Below are 6,086 nucleotides of genomic sequence, written 5' to 3' on the forward strand. Positions count from 1 at the left end.
AAAAGAAAACAAAAATTGAATCAATAAGAATAAACAAAAAGCCTGATATTCTAACAGGTCAGCATTTCAAAAAGTAAAAACTCTCTTTGGAAACTCCCAGTTTTGGGAAAAGGCCATTTTAGCAGGAAAAAAAAAATCTAATAAGAATAGTTCAGCCAACTCTTCTACAAAATCAACGTTCAAGACAAGCAGAAGCACGAGTAACATCCAAATAATGTCCAGGAAATCAGAGGTTTGAGGGTACAATAAACTACTAAGACACAGTCTTAACCTATGTTTTCTCTGTTTGCTACATAATGGTTTAGGGTTGTAACATAAATTTTACAATTGTACGACAGTCCATGAGGGGGGGTTCTACAACCAGTCCTTCTCCATCTTTTTCTTCTATTGTTTTATGGGGGATATGAGTGAAAAAGTATTTTGGCTAGGGCTTTTCCAGGAGCTGAATCCCTAACAACAGTGTGTGTGTAAAACCAGTTTCTGTCATACAACATGTAACATAAGATTCTGTATCAGTAGATGCTTTCATCCTTTGTGATTTATCATTGCTGTAAGTCACCCCATGTGTATTTACACTCAGTAATGCCCTTCAGCTCTTCCCAGTCTGTGCCAGTATGGAGTGTATGAAGTCAGTAAGTCAGTAAACCAAATAGGTATGTACAGCAAAGAACTACTCATAACCTTCTTGAAGGTTAAGACCTGAAATAAAAATTTACAACTTGAGCAAAATTAATGTTGCTAAACAGATAGTATGATCTAATGTGAGCAGCTGAAAGATGTTAAGGATGACAACTACAGCTACTCCAAATTTTAAGGAAGGATAAATGACAAAAATATCATAATTTGAACACCTGCATGTCTTGAGATGGTTTGAAATCCAAACCTCAATATGTATTTTGCAAGCTTGTCTTCTTAGCCTGAATTATGAACCCAAATCTGAATGCTCTTGGAGTTTAATGATTAGATTCAAGATTGCAATTTCATACCTAATATATAGCACTGGGAATGAAATGACACTATGAAACGTTGTGGGCCATTTTTCCTTAGTATAGGTATTTTGTTAACTTCAAAGTTCAGGTAGTGTAAATTTAAATACTTCTTACAGACTTTCACAAAGTTTATTTAAGGCTGGGGAAAAGAGGTTCTCAAACTAGAGTAAAGCAAGTGAATTGACATGAGGATCTGTACTGAAGGTATTGTACACTGTTATTCATAAAGTATTTTATAATATGGAGAGTCCCTTGTGCATGTGAATCTATAAGTTGTCATGCAGAAGAACAAAGCAATAGTAAAAATAGAAAAAATACATGTCATTGATATTATTTAGTTAAAAATAAATCTAATCAGTTAGTGGGGACTTCTGCCCATACAAGGTCTTCTGGGAAGCTGGATCTAAGTCTTTGCCTTTGGTTTGACTTTAACTACAATGAGACACTTCATATACCCAAGTCCCTTGTGTTGCCCAGTCCATCACTGCTTTAGCAGTCTACCTGCTGTCATAAAAATTTCCCATTTCCTTGAGAGATGAAATTTTGAGATTCGTATTTATGTTCTATGATTATGAGTTCAATTCAGTGTGGGAGGTTGGTTGGAGAAGAGGGAGGAATAGGAAGGATTAAACAGCTTTTCTGGCAAAATGAACTGGACAGGTATGAACTGGAAATATGAAAAAGAGGTCAGGGGGTGAACTTCATCTAAATGAGTATGCCTGAGCTATTTAATTCCTCCTGGGAGTCTTAAGATCTTGTATGGCTTGAGATCAATTTTTAAAAAGAGATAAATCAGCTGTGATTATCAACAAGAAAGATTTAGCTGCTGCACACATCACGCATAATCATTTTTAAAAGCTGCAAACATTAACAACTTTGAAATACTGAACATCTTCCACATATTAAATCCTGCATCAGTCCTCCCAGTTTTTAGTACACTGTTGGCAAATCTATCACCAGTGATATTTCATCCTCTGTCCCAATGCATTGCAGGAGCAAGTTTCACCGCAGCTCATATATAATTTGTTGCCAGGATTTAATGTCTGGATTGTGCAAACACTTGCAAGGGGGTATTCCCTTTCTCCCTGCCAAGAAGGAAGGCTCATTTGCTGCCCTAGGGTTCTTCTGCAAAAATGTCTGAAACACTGAGAAAAGTGGAAATTATGTTAGCACCAGCTGATGGGAGCAGGAGGGAGCATATTGCCTACTAAAGGTAGCAGTTTAACTAGACATAATCTATGGAGTATGAGAACTCTGCATAGACTTTTCAGGCTACTGAGGCCAAATTTTGGAAGAGGAAGCTCAAAACTGGGATTCTCCAACCTTCTGCTGGCTACTTTCCACCACAAAATGTAAGGTACTTCTGTTTGTCTATTCAATCAAACTGTTTTCCCCTTGTAAGACAAAAAAAAAAAAAAAAGACAGGATTTGCTCATTAAGTCTCTTTTGGTCCTGAGTGAAACAGGGGACATTGTAGTAAGCACCTGGCTGAGTGCCAGTAGAACTGCCTGTGTTGATCTTCCTATCTATAGATCCTCCTGTTGATCAAGCTGGCATGGGGCTACAGCTGGGTAGGACCGTGACCATGAGACAAAGGGACATCAGAGTATCATGAGGGTCAGAGATGGAATCAGCTTTGTGCTGCTGTTTTTATGAAACTGAGATATACCTAAGTAGCTCTTACTAGCTATTACATCCTTGAAAGCCAGACCAATGCTTGCATTTCCATCCCTTTCCTGGCTATGTCCCTGCTGTTCAGTCACAACCACAGCTCAGTGGAAATTACCTGATTCTATGCCCTGGCTCCTCTTAAGGCCTGTGCTTCTGAGGACAGGACTTTCCCTCCTTCCCAGCCAGGACTTTCCCTCCTACAGTATGGGAAGTGCTCTGGGGCATCAGGCTGTCAGTAGCAAGACTTTACAGTAGCTCAGCTGTGCAGAAAGGGGAAGCTCAGGGCAGATGTATGGCAGAAGCCCCTCCTTGGTTATACAGGGGTCATGAAACAGAGATTAAAGAGATTGCCATGGTCGTATTAGAGGAATGTGTGGTTTCCAGGACTGTAAGGAAGATAAAGTAAATTAAATTATTTAGAATCTGGGGAGTTGCAATACCTCACAACCATGACACAGTCCCCATTTGCAATAAAAATAAAAGATTGCAAACACTGCCTGTGAGGACAGGTAGTTTCCAGAAAAATACCTAGCATCCACCAAATTGTTTGACAAAACCTCAGCCAGGCAGTACCTTCTGTGGAATACAGTAGACTAAAATGAGCACTTTTAAGACATACTGCCAGAGGAAAAAGTACCTTTGCTTCCAAAAAGCCATGTTTTATACTCAAGGGACTGACTAAAACATTCAGCCAGCGAATGAATAAGGATCTCTTTCAAGCACAATATATTTAATCAACAGAACGCTCCCTGGCCTGGGGCTTCACCCCCATATAAAGGTCTGATGGAGGCACTGCCTTCCTGAACACTGGCCGTTACCCACAGCTTTTCCTTCTGTGCAGGAGCTGATCACCCCTGACAGGGGCACCCGCTGCAGCCTACAGCAGTCTGGCCTGGCCAAGGAGCTGTAGGGAGGGAGTGCAAGAGCTGCTGCTGAGCACCTCTTCACCTGGAGTTGAAGAATCACCTTTCCTACATTTCCTTGTTTCTCTTTCATGCAGTCAGTGCGAAGGGGCATGAAGCATTTTCTACCGCAACATCTGTCTCATCAGCTTCAAAAGCTAAAGAAAAATTAAACTCCATCAGGAATCCAGTCCAGATGAAACAAGCCCTGTCTTTCCTGCTAAGTGTGTTGGTAATCTTTACATTTAAAGATTAAAGAAAAAAAGTGTGCTTGTTACTGGAAAACATAGATGTACTAAAGAAAACGGCCACCCATGTTGAATAGTGTTTCATAATTCATAATTTCCACTGAAAAATTGAGTAAAATAAATATCCTCTTTGCTCAAGATGGTGAAAACATATGTTTTATTTGGTGAAAAAAGAGACCTCTGTGTTTTAAGAAAATTCCTGTCACTAAGTGCAGTTATTAATTCAAACACAAGTCTCTAGGTGATCCCAAACGCCTTCAGCACACAGACCACATCTCTCCTGTAATTACAACTAGCCAAAGTGTCTTTCAGAGACCTGAATTCCATTCCAGTAATGGTGACCCATTTCCCTTTCCATGAAAAAACAGTGTTTGGTTAGCAGACACCAATAAATACAACAGCTGTGAAGAAAAATATGCAGAGAAATGTTGCTACAGCTAAGCTAGTGGAATAAAATGTATGCAGTGGATGTTTTTACAGTAGATGTTCAGTCATATCACTGATGGCTAACTGGAGCATCACACCATGTGACCATGGAATCACTTCTGAGTCATTTTTAAGCTACACTTTCTCTGCTTTCTGTGGTGCTGGCAAATGCAGACAAAGAATGAGAGTCTAGAGCAAGAGCAACAAGGATAATTTTTCAAGCATTTAAGTACTACTGAGCAATCCACAAATCTGAGATCTACCAAAGAGTTGAGGAACTGAAACACTCGGCCTTCTCCAACCTAACGTGCAGCTGTTTGGCTTGGGCAGTGGATACCACAACTGACTGGAGTCCTGTGGTGTCATAGCCCAAGGGCCTGGGGACAGCACTTCACCAAGGGATTCACTGCAGAGGTCACTGAGCTGGAGGAGGGATGGAACATGTCCCTGCAGCCTAATGGTTGCACACTCAACAGTACCATCCCAAGGACTGCTAATAAACTTAATGTGAAAAATTCAGGGATAAAGTACTAAAATAGATTTTGAATCAGAACTATGGCTTGTCCCTCCTCAGGTGACTGCTAGTGACAAGTGGACTACAGAGATTTCTCTCTCCTACACTCTCCCTCAGTGAATCTTCAGCCTGCTACAGGATGTTTAGACCACCTCTCCTGGGAGGGGCTGCTTGATAGCCATGAGGATGCTCAATAAAATCCTCCACGTTGGGTAAGCCACATCCTACTGACACAATTACAAATCACCTTAATTAGGCATTTTGCAGCTGGATGCTTGCTGGTCTCTGCCTGCACACAGATGGTGACTCATCTGCCAAGGGCAAGGGAACACCTACGAGAGTGTAGAACTTGGGGAGGTTTTTTTGCAACCATTTTATACATTATTGTCTGGTATCCTGCACATCACCAGTGTTTCCTGTGTCACGGGCTTATATTGCTGTAAGGAAACTCTCAAGCATGTTTAGAGCTACTCCCAGTTACTGCCCCTCAAACATACAGGCAAAATTCAAGCTGGCAGTGAGGTTTTAGTGCAGTGAGGGAAACAGGGAAGAGACACTGGAGTTAGGGGGGTCTGGCCAGCAGAAGGAGCTTTGAGGTTTCAGGCATGTGTAGGAAGAAGAAGCGGAGTCCTACTTTCTTCCCCTTCTCCCCGTTCTACTACCTCACTCCTTTAGGTTACAGAGTTCCCAGCTGGGACCCTGTGATACAGCTGCCTAAATTCCTCCCTGCAGGAGCCTCTGCTCATGTTGTGTCTTCTGCAGTCCTGGAGAGAAGGAAGAGGAGAACGAGCTCTGTATGTAGCTCTGCTCATACAGGAAGCAGAGTGGAAGAGATGAGACCTGCTCTGCAAGCCCAATGAGGGCTATCGGTTGTCTGCACTTTAGGGAAGATTTGCTCAATGCCTGTCAACTGAACTGGGTCCCTTGGAGGGAGGAAGGGAAGAAAAAATGATAGGAGGCTAAATGGATGAAGAGGGATCAAACTTGTTCCTTTGGAGAACTTGTATTCAAAGCCACTTTATTTCAGTGTAAACTGTATGGGCAAACTTTAATGAAATTCCAAACTATGCCAAAGTCAGATGATCTGGACTTTCCTAACTGAGGTTGAGATTCAGGTCACATTTGCTTAAAATACAGTTAATCTGTATTAAAAAATAAGTTTTGCCACATCTGGCTACTTTTGATTTGACATCAAAATAATGCAAATTTCACAGTCCTTTCATGATGTGCTTGCATTGTAGTCAAACATTTGATGAAGCTCTGTGGTTTTCATTAAGTTTGCTTAAAGATTTGAGCCAAAGTCAATCCCTTTATTTGCAGACAACTTACGTAAAAT

This window comes from Strix aluco, chromosome 6 (assembly GCF_031877795.1).
Source record: "Strix aluco isolate bStrAlu1 chromosome 6, bStrAlu1.hap1, whole genome shotgun sequence".
Classification (NCBI taxonomy): domain Eukaryota; kingdom Metazoa; phylum Chordata; class Aves; order Strigiformes; family Strigidae; genus Strix; species Strix aluco.